Genomic DNA, 12,000 nt, shown 5'->3' with positions numbered 1-12,000 from the left:
CCCTGAGCGGTCTTCCCTGCTAAATTTTGAGCCGGAGGACATTGTCCATCCGAACTCGACCTCATGGTTGCCCTCTCCGGCAGTGGCCGCTTATATTGAAGCGCACATTCGCCAGCCATTTGAGGCGTCAGTTCGGGCCCGGCTCCGTTCAGAGTGCCCGAGACCTGACCTTGCTGATCACCTAGCCGAGACTCCGGAGGTGGATCCGATGATGGTCACCTACCTCAAAAAAAATTCGAAAGATCCTAGGAAGGGCCTGGACCGTTCCTGGAGGTCGTGCCAGGGTAAGTTGCTGGACATGCTTGGTCCCCTTTCCAAGATTCTTGATCTGGGCTTTCGAGCTAAAGAAGCTTCAGCTCTCGTGGACCCAGACGAGCTCATTGAGTGGGCGCAGAGGGCTGTCTGCCAGCTGGGAAATGTTAACTGCGCCGTTTCTGCGGAAAGGCGTAGATCCATTTTGCTCAAGTTAGATCCCAAATTGGCAGAATTGGCGACTTCGGAATCGGGTCCAGAGGTGCAGGGCCTCTTGTTTGGTCAACCATTTTTAAAAGAACTGACAAAATTTGTATCCACCTTTAGTGGAATTGATAAGGCACAGGCGTCCTTGCGCCGGGCCATGCGTCCGGTTTTTGCCAAGGCCGGACGACAACGGGGACGCTCGTTCGGCCGTGGGTCGCAGCAGCAGTCCCAGAGAGGAGCCTCGCAGCAGCGTGGTGGACACTATGACTCTGGATACTCCACTCGTGCAAATTTCTACCCATCCCGCAAAGGAAAAGGGCAGTACGGCAAAGGTCGATCAGGTGGACAGCAAGGCCATTACCAAGATTCCAGCACTGCAGGTGAGCCTAATTCATGCTTGCGATGTGATGTTGGGGGTCAGAGTGCAATTTTTCCTAAACAATTGGCGTATGATCTCCAACGATGCATGGGTGCTAGAAACCGTTCAGGGTTTCAAAATAGAGTTCTATCACCCATTGCATCAGACCCGTCTTCCCCCTCCTTTGCTTTTTTCCCGTCACGCACAAGCTTGTCTTTCAGAGGAAATCGAAGTTCTCCTACAGAAAGGAGTGATTGTTCCTACCGACCGTCATCCGAAGGGCTTTGTCAGCTCAGTCTTTCTGGTCGAGAAGAAAGGAGGCGGGTCTCGCCTAGTTCTCAACCTGAAAGACTTCAACAGCGGGGTAGTGTACAGACACTTCAAGATGGAGGGCATCCATCTTTTGCTGGATCTCCTTCGGGAGGGAGATTGGATGGTCCGTCTGGACCTGAAGGACGCGTATCTGTCGATCCCGATTTACAAGCCCCATCGTCGATTTCTCCAATTCCAGTGGCAGGGGCGTTGGTTCGAGTTTCAAGTCCTCCCGTTCGGCCTTTCGTCGGTACCATGGTGCTTCACGAAACTACTGAGACCAGTTGTAGAACATCTACGGTCGCGGAGAGTCAGATTGATCATATATCTAGACGACATTCTCCTTATGGCGGATTGTCCTCTCAGGCTTCTGCAACATCTGGAGTAGTCCATCGAACTCTTGCAGTCTCTAGGTTTTCTGGTCAACATTCCGAAATCAGTTTTGGTCCCCACTCAATCTATAGATTTTTTGGGCTTTCTGATAGACTCGGTGACTTGCCAGCTTCTCTTGCCCGGCCAGAAGCTGCGCTACATCAAGAGGGAGTTGACGTCTGTTATTTCCAGACAGACTGTGTCATTGAGGTCATTAGCACGTGTGGTAGGTCTGCTAGCGTCCTCCATTCAGGCGATCTTTCCGGGTCCTCTTCACTACAGGGCGATGCAGCGCCTGAAGATTCAGCATCTCCGGAAAGGCCTCCGCTATTCGGATCAGATTCTTCTTTCAGAGGAAGTGCGGTGGGATATGCAGTGGTGGCTGGACCACATGGAGGCTTGGAACGGTCGAGCCCTGTTCGGTTCGTCTCCGGAACTGGTGGTCGAATCCGATGCCAGTCAGTGGGGTTGGGGAGCCCGTTGCGGGTCTGTATCGACGGGGGGCCGTTGGTCACCCCAGGAGTTGTCTCTCCACATAAATTGTCTGGAACTTCTAGCGGGTTCCTTTGCGATAAAAGGGTTCTCTCCCCTTCAGACGAGTTGTTGCATTCTTCTCCGGATGGACAATGTGTCCGCAGTCCGCTATGTCAATAAGCTGGGCGGGACTCGGTCCAAGGTGTTGGCGGAGATAGCCAAGGATTTTTGGCATTTTTGTCTGCAGCGGAAGATCACGGTTATTGCAGAATATCTTCCGGGTCGCAACAATCAGGTTGCGGATTGACACTCCAGACATCTTCGGGATTTCAGCGACTGGAGGCTTCATCCTCGAGTCTTCCGTGCCATTCTTCGGCAGTGGGGCCAGTGTCACCTGGATCTGTTTGCCTCTCGCCTCAACGCGCAACTTCCCCGGTTTTACAGTTGGAGACCGGATCCCTTTGCTCTGGCCACTGATGCTTTTCTTCAGCAGTGGCCATCGACTCTTTGCTATGCGTTTCCCCCATTCATGATGCTTCCCAGGGTGCTGGCTTACACCAAGCGATTTTGAGCGGAGCTGATTCTGATTGCTCCTCTGTGGAGGGCTCAGGCGTGGTTCCCGGTTCTCCTAGAGATGTGTTGCGAGCCTCCACTCCTTCTTCCCCTGAAGTGGAATCTGTTGCTGGATCCTCTCAGAGATCCGCATCCCCTCATTCTGTCCGGCTCTCTCCAATTGCTGGCATGGCGAATCTCAGGGATCGTTGGACAATCCCGGGCATTTCTAGCGACGCTGCCAAATTCATTAGTGACGCCTGGTCTCCCAATACTCACAAACGATATAAAGGGGCTTGGAAGCGCTGGTGTTATTGGTGTGTTCAACGGGAAGTTGATCCCGTTTCAGCGGATGTCAGTCTGATCATTAATTTTTTGACATCCCTGGCCACCTCCGGTCTGGCCTATCGGACAGTTAATAGTTTTCGTTACGCTATTTCAGCTGGCCACGTCTAGATTGATGGCAAGCCTGCTGGTGAACATCCCTTACTTTCCAAATTGCTTAAAGGGATTCGTCTTGCGAAACCTCCCACTCCTAAATATGTTTCTTTATGGGATGTTTCTATTGTTCTGAGGTTTTTGGAAGCTTGGCCTTCTAATCTTTTGTTATCTCGTAAACAGTTGTCTGCCAAATTGACCATGTGATTGTGTCTAGTATCTTGCAAACGTGTTTCTGATATCCGCGCTTTGGATCTTGCGGGCCACAGGTTCACCCCTGAGGGTGTTACGTTTATTCTCTCTAGGAGGACTAAGTCTAATACTTCCTCCATTACGTATCCTTCTTTTCCTGATCATCCCAATCTTTGTGTTGTCCAGTGTCTGAAGGATTATGAGGTGAGTACCGCTTCTTTGTGTACGGACATGCAGGGTCAATTGTTGATTGCTTTGCAGAAGCCATTTTGCCCTGTCGCCCCAGCTACTCTGGCTCGCTGGGTGAGTTGGCTAATGTCCGAGGCCGGCATTGATGTATCTGTTTTTGGGGCACATTCTGCAAGAGGGGCAATGGCCTCTAAGGCTTTTTCAATGGGTGTCACTCTATTCGATATTATGAAAGCTGCAGATTGGTCTACAGACTCTGTTTTCAAGAAGTTTTATTATAAACCTATTGTTAGTGTTGCTTCTGTTGTGGTGGATCAGCTTTAAAAAAGCATAATCAGAGCCTCCTGTCCTGACATAGAATTCAAAATTTGCAAACATTCGTGACAAGAATTTTCAATTCTATTAAGGACTAGGAGGTGAGGATTATCCCACCCTTTTATGATTCGTTTGCATTGTTATGTACTGTATACTGCTTGCCTACTGATGCAGGTCTATTTCTCCTTGTTCTTCCCCCCCCCCCCTGGATTGCTTTGACTTTCCTCCATTATTTGGATATTACGGCTCTGTATCTTTTTCAGGTTTAGACCCGAAATGAAGTTGATCATCTTCTTCAAGAGTCTCCTGTGTTTCCTGGTTCACGGACCCAGTGTTCCTCGATCTTCTGCTTCAAGATCCTTTGGATTTCTGCAGCGTGTTTGGAACTGTTTTTTGTTGATTTACTTGGGATTATTTTTCGATATGGAACTGTTTCCACAAAGAAAGAGGAAGAAGGACTAATGTTTGGACCTTTTATAGGATAATCTCTATGGTCATTCCCTAGTGTTCATGGGAAATGTAGTTTTTGATTGTTTTTTATTGGCTGCTGAGCATTTAATTAAAGAAATGAGAAAGCATAATCCTCGCCTCCTAGTCCTTAATAGAATTGAAAATTCTTGTCACGAATGTTTGCAAATTTTGAAGTATTGACCAGATGATATAAGCTGAATTTCCACAAAAAATATCTTCAAGAAATGCACACGCGATTATGTAACTTGTAGTCTGTGCATATACCTCAAAGCCTCTATTCAGATGACGTGATCACCATGTTCAATGTGCCCACTACCTCCTTCATGCTAAAAACCACCATAATAATGGTTACAGTTGTAATCAAGCTATGTCCAATGACCTGTTCAGTCAGATTGTAGCGTCCATTCCATCAGACCAACCATGCAATTTATGCGGATGAAAACTTGTAGGTTACTCAATCTATTAAATGATGATGATTGTGCATGCCGGCTGTCAATCAATCGTACTCATAGTGTTTCAGTGCTCAAAAAAAACGAATCACAAATACCTTATTGGGGCTTGCGTCTTCATAAGAAGTGTAAAACTGGCCCAAATATTCAAACGTGCCTCTCAAAGACGCTAATGTTACTGGAGGCCACGCCTCCTGTTGTCAACAATAAATGCCTGTGAACAAGAAGTGAATTAACTTTACTCCTGGGCATGATAACACGGCGCGAAGCACGATATGTGTAATCATGTTTTCTTAGATACCATTAGTGGTGCAGAGCACTCATCCCAATATGATCTCAAGGCTGCCTGCCAAGGAAACTGTGCTGAGCGGTTTAGTATCAAGACTCGCCTCAGTATCTATAGCGAAACAAATATTTAAATGCAGTCGATGTCCAATTCAACGTCTAAGTACCTGTGTTAAATGAAAACATAATTTACATCAGCCACTATGAGTGCTTATACTGTGTCCGCCGAAAGAAACGACTTGTCCTAAACATGAAATACCTTAAGATGTTCGCCACAAACCGCCTCCAGAGATCGACCACCAACTTCAGATTGCCGCCATGTCGCTCCCGCAATGTGTTCACATGAAATACTGACGTGCAGATGCAACGTCATCAACGAAAGACTACTTCGATGTACCTGACACTAACGTCCGCCTTCTTGGACCGGGTTGAATGTGCGTGTAATGCAGTGGAAACTGATGACTGAATCGCTGAACATGTTAGAAAACTGAAGCTAAATCAACTCTTCTACCAGTATTCATAAATGAGTAGTCGAATGTTTGTTGTAAACATCCTTAAACCTGAGAATACCTCAAGAGTTTAAACAACAGTGCCCACTGCTCTTAATGTATATGTAGTAAAGACTGACTGAATCCCAAAGACAATTTAATTTAAAGAAACTGTGTACCTTCGCATATGTGAGTGTAAGCAAAGAAAAAGAGAATAAGAAAAACTAAAGAACACCCGAAAGTTGTGCTCAAAGTGCATTGCATTTAAAACTGATCTGCAGGCCCATATATTACCACATAAATCGACCATTCTATAAAATCATCATATATTGAAACAGTCTATTCTTTATTTTACATGTCTGTCCCAATAACAAAGATACGATCAACAAATGTTTTCATTGAATCAATACATTTTCATGCTCTATCCAACATCAGAATATGTTCAATATATACCATGATTATGATACTCCAGTATTTGTGTACTGAGTGTAAGAAAGAATGGACCTATTCATTGTGTCATTATGGTTATTTAGATTTGTTAAAAGAAGCAAATCATATCAAGCTTATCATTAAGCCCTTTTGGTGTCATCGTCTCCAGAAATGTTATCCACCAGATCTCTCGTTTTGATAGCCATTTAGCATTATCTCTTTCTGGTTCCATCCTGATTTGTTCCAAAACTTGGAACCGTAGTTGTGGAATTGAGTGACACATTTCACACCAATGTGTGGCCAGACTTGATGTGCTTGTTTTATTTCTGATTCTGCTTTTATGTTCGGTGATACGCACTTTTAGTTTGCGTTCAGTCTTACCTACATATAATTTTCCAAAAGGGCATTTGATGCAATTAATCACATGTGATGAGTTACAATCCGCCTGGCATCTGAGTTTCATGCTTTTGCCTGTTTGTGGATGTATGATTGTGGTTCCTACTATGACGTTATTGCAATGTGTGCAGCTTTGACATTTGCGCATGCCTGGATTGCGAATGAGTTGATACTCTTTATTCATGGGCCTGCAGCAGTTCTTGTGCCACCGACAGAAGTAGCCCTTCAAACCTGTCTCAGGCAACTATCAATGCCGGGCTTGCATGCACAGTTTACTGCCACAGTGACTTGGCATTTAAAGTTACTTTTCAAGTCTGGAACTCACCTCTTACTACATATAGGTCACCCCGAAGGCAGGCCCTAGGTAGCCCTATGGTCAGGGTGCTGTGTAGGGAACAAGTAGGACATGTGCCTTGTTTGTTTAGCATGGCTTGGTTATAGACAAGCAGCCTATTTGTTTTGTCACTGATGTGAGGCTGCTCCTCTCAAAGGTTTGCATTGGGAATTCCCTGATAAATGTTTCAGTGGTCATTTCTGATCTGAAAGGGTTAGTGTTGCCATGTTTGATATGTTTGAAATAGTGGTGATAAGGCCTGATTATTGGTGAAGGTGGATTTTTCATTACTATTTAAGAAATGCCACTTTTAGAAATTGTATGAAGATGGGGAGATAGGTCCTGGGGCGTAGGGTCAGCTGGACCATATAATACTTGTGGAAAAAACAGGGTGCTGGCCCTACAGTTACTTTATTCAGGCTCTTAAATTCGAGCGACAAATCAGGCTTATTTCCAGATTTGTACGGTATCGTTTATTTATACCTTTTACTTTTTCTTTACTTTGTTATTTTATCAAACAAATCCAATTGTATGAGAAAGATACCACATTAACATTTACATTTAAGACATTAACACAATAATTTGTTATATACACATATATACATTATACATATTGCACCATTGCTATGCAGCAAATTCAAAGTCTTCGCATTGTGATTCAACAAATCATATTTCCACAATGTTTGTAAAGGATAAAGTCGCTTTCAAAAGGAGGTAGAAACAAAGTGAATGACAGAAAAATTCAGTGAAAAGAATAAATCTCAGACTATGTGAGTTAATCAAAATTCTAGTCAGTCCAATCATTTGGATTGTTCGTTCCTAGTAAGAATCAATTGCCTCCTTTATTGCCGACGCGTTTCGAACTCGCTAATTCATTTGGCGAGTTCTCATCAGGGCTTTATCTCTTGAAGTCTGCAAATTAGGTACAAAAGAAATATGAAACTTAATGTCTATATGATCTTGAAAATCCCTTATCTATTGCACCGTCTTTCTTGATTGAAAAAGTGCATACCTTTATCCTGATTTGTAGCAAGTTTCCGGGGTTCACTTGTCTTTTTCTCCCTAGTTGTAGGTTCTAAAAAATTCAAAAAGATTCAAAAAGTCTGGTTTCAATGATTTACCTTAAACGTATTGCATGTGGCAAGACGCTTTAAACACTCTCAGGTTCTACCTGTATAGTGAAGATATCTCGCTCTCGATGTTAAGTGGCGCTTCGTGTGCTTAAATTCAAACCCAGGATCCTGGATGCGGTAGAAGTTGTGTTTATCCGCCTAAAGAAAAAATCGGTATGACTACTAAGTTTCTGTTGTCTATTCTACAAGTCCCGTAGTACCCATGCGAATGTGCCTGCGTGTATACTAAAAGTATGTACCTTGTATCGATGTACTGGGTGTCGTTTGCGACTCCTTTTTCAGTACTGCTCTCTCTGCACTGTTTCACCTCGGTTCGTGATTATTTCAGTCCTGTCAAGGTTAGGAAGGATACAGTTATCATCCACCAACCTGTCGTTTATTCGTAAGAGCCCGTCCCGCCCAGTGGTAGACTTGCCCGGTGCTTTTTGCTCCCTGCTACTGCTTAGTATCTGTTCGCTCTCGTCAGCTGTGGGCAAACACCGCGGCTTTCCGTCAGTGCGAAATATCACGTAGCGTGTGGTGACACTATGGAATTATGGGTGATGTAGTCCATTCATCCATGTTTTTATACATATTTTTTTGGGGGGGGGCGGCAGAATGGGCATTTGAAGCATTGTATAATCATGCATGGGATCGCATTCTTACAATCTAGAAATTTCGAACATCGTATTGAGCCCTGTTTGTATGCTATTAAATCGCAAAATGAGATACGCCTTCTTTCTCAGTAAGACATCATCCATATCTGTGAGGTGTTTAACATGAGTTGTTGTATAAAGGACAGTCCATTTAAAATCGATTTTAGTGTGGCCCCTTTCTGTAAAGTGTTGAACCATTGGGGCAGTCATCACTTTATTTTTGATGCGGGATCTATGTTGTGTTATGCGGGTGTTAACCTGCTGGTTAGTTTTACCAATGTACAGTTTCCCACACCCGCAGATGATGGCATATACAACATTTCGGGTCCAACAATTAGAGAACCCCTTGTTTTTCCATCTCACATTTTTGTGAAGAAATTCACTGCCTTCAATCGTTGTGTCACATGACACACACTTCCCACATCTATGGTGTCCCTAGATTGGCTTGAGGCCCCATATTGAAAGTAAGTCATGTTTGGGTTTTTGAATCATGACATCTGCACGCACTATTTGTTGTCCGATGCTGCGATTCTTTTTGTATGCAAAAATAGGTCTAGGGAACGGGCATTCTAGTTCTTCTAATAGATGCCAGTTCTTTAATATTACTTGTCTGATTTGGTGAGTTTGAGGACCAAAAGTTGTTACACAAACCATTTTGTCCAATTCTTGTTTCTCTTTCCCTTGTAGTAGGCACTCCCTTGGGGTATAGCGGGCTCTTTTGTAGGCATGTTTTAGTAATTTTTTGGGGTAGCCTCTAGTTGTCATTTCTTCACAAAACTTGTGAGCATGTCGGTCGTAGTCCTCTACTTCAGAGCAGTTCCTTGAATTCGAAGTAGCTGCCCATAAGGTAGGTTGGTTTTTAGGTTCCTTTGGTGCGCACTTCGGTGGTGGAGAATGGTATTTTTATCGGTCTTTTTTTTTAAAAGAGATGGTTTTATATGACCATCAACACAACTAATTTCTACATCCAGGAATTTCATTTAGGAATTACTGTGCTCCATGGAGAATTTAATATCTTGATGTTTGTTGTTCAGCCACTGGTGAAATTCTACCAACTCCGTGTGGCTCCCCTGCCGTCGTCAATATACCTTAACCATTGTTTGATACATTTTTGGTAGGGATTATTGTTTTCAACAAATCTCTTCTCATATTCTGCCATGAACAGTACAGCCATCTCCAGCGCATAAGGACAGCCCATGGCTGTCCCTTTGATTTGTACGAAGAAGTCTTCATTGAAGCGGAAATAATTTCTCTTCAATGTTAATTCTGCAAGTTCTAGAATGAATGATGTGGGCACCCTATGTGGGCGGTTTCTGGTTTCAAGGTACACCTCCATCACCTCTAACGCCTCTTCCTGGGGTATTTGCGTGTAAAGAGACGTTACGTCCATGGTTACCAATAGTTCCGTTTGTGGATCGAATTCCATCCCCTCTACTTTGACTAAAAAGTCTGTGGTATCTTTTAGATACGATTTTACCTTACTCACAAAAGGCTTAAGAAAAAAGTCCACATACTTGGAAAGTGGCTCAAGACACGAGTCACAACCTGAGATGATAGGTCGTCCAGGGGGCTCAATGAGGTTTTTGTGAATTTTAGGGAGGAAGTACAATATGGGAGTGCGTGGAAATCTTTTGACCAAAAATTCACTTTCTTTCAATCCCACGAAACCCTCTTCTCTGCCTTTTTGCACCAGTGTCACTATTGCCCCTTGTATTTCTTTAGTGGGATCTTCCTTAACCTTCCTATACCAGGTTTGATTGTTGACCTGTAATTCACCTTCCCTCAAATATATTTCTCTGGGCCACAGAACTAATGCTTCGCCCTTGTCCTCCGGTTTGATTATAATTGATGGATCATCTTTGAGTCCCTTCAGTGCCTCACTTTGGCCTATGCTTATATTCTGTTTAACAAACTTGTTCTTTTTTTCGAGCTTGTTTATGGCTGACAATACTGCTGTCTCAAACGCATAGACCTGTTTAGGGATGTTCTGACTGGGAAATTGGGCATTTATATGTGCTGTTGACTCTTTGTGCTTTGTAGCCAGACTCCAATCCTCGTCTGGTTTAGACTGACAGTGGTCTGTTTGTGCATTCACACTAGACAGTCACAGAGGGACCTGAGGTGTGCCCTGCATATCCTGATGGGCCTTCCTGAGCTAGAGTGGTGGGAGGAGTTGTCACTGACACCTTAATAGGGCCGTGCCTGTCCTCTCACAATGCTGTCTCTGCCCCCTGGAGTTTGTGTGGAGCCAGGTCTAGGATTGAATGGGGGTGTTGTGCACTACTAAAGTTTGTTTGAAGTTACCTCCACATAAAGATTTTGAGTATAAATATAGGGGTACGGGCCTCATATTTTTAGACAATGTGTGGGACTTGTAACCAGACGCTGCTGGGTCTACATACTGCACTGGAGGATAGCTGTGCTGATGGGAAGACTCCCACTTGGACTTTGCTTTCCTGTGTTGACTTGCTGGAAGGACTGCATCTTTTCCTGCAAGCACCCTGTGTGCTGGCCTGATAACTGCTTCCTGCCTATTGTGCGCCAGTGATCGCCAATGGCTTGTTGACTTGCCCCCCCTGCTCTCGGGATTTCAGGTCCACCAAAGATCCCTTTTTACCTGTCCTGTGAGTGGTGAGTGTGCTAATCTCTCTTAGTGTTGAGCACTTCCTGATCCAGCGCATGGTAAGCGCTTTCGTCTTGATCTCCCTAGTGTGTGGCAAGCGCTCCATTTGTGTCTCTTTTCCCCCTGGTGAGCACTTACTTTCTCCCGTGCGCACTCCTATCCACTCTGGGGCTGCAGGAAGAAGTCGAGAGTGGTGCGAGCAAGAAGAAAGTAAGCGATGTTGACTCTCCATACTGCTCTTGCCATTGCCAGTGACAGCGTGAGCAGAACTGATCTAAAGCACCAGGATACCCATTGGGTGACAGCTGCGCTATATGAGTGCCCCTTACATTACATTACATTGCAACTGATGTGCATCGACACCGGAGGAAATCCCCTAACAGGTGACACAGCCCGTTTCACATCTAGTGAGACTGCATTGACGACAGCAGGTGTACCACACAGCGGCAACGTTTCTAACTCAGGGAGCCCGCCCTGGAGAGGTTCTCCAGTGGTGGCAACGGCTCACCTCACCAGACGAAGGTTCCCTTAGTGTGCAAGAGCATGGATGAAGCCAGTAGTAAATCCGTCTAGCCAACCTACGTTATTCCAGCGGGGGTACTGATTAGTAGAGAAGTGTGGCTCAATGGTTAGAGCGGCAGACCCTGATGCTGTAGTCTGGCCGGGACCAGGGTTCAATTCCCGCCTCTTCGGGTCACGGGCTAAATTTCCTAGGACCTGATAATTCTCGCTTCGGTACCTATTCTAATCATGGGTCCCACTCTGCACCTCTGGGCAATAGCTTGCTTAATCTCTACAACGGCCCCAACAATGCTGAGGATGCCTGACTTCACCTTGGGGGTGCCCAGGAGTGGGCTCCTCACAGGGAAAGGCCAGGAAGGGTTCCTCAGTGGTATTCGTACAAGCGCCGAGATGCCTACGGGTAGTCGTGCGCTATACAAGTGCGTAATCATTTCATTTCATTTCATTTCATTACCCCCTCCCATGAGCTGCATGTCGGGGCAGTTGTCCCTAATGTAATTTCCTGCATCACAGTGTAATTCTCGACAAACGACCCCGTTTCCTTTGTTAAAATCACTGGAATTACGGTACTGAA

This window comes from Lissotriton vulgaris, chromosome 7 (assembly GCF_964263255.1).
Source record: "Lissotriton vulgaris chromosome 7, aLisVul1.2, whole genome shotgun sequence".
Classification (NCBI taxonomy): domain Eukaryota; kingdom Metazoa; phylum Chordata; class Amphibia; order Caudata; family Salamandridae; genus Lissotriton; species Lissotriton vulgaris.
This window is presented reverse-complemented; position numbering follows the sequence as displayed.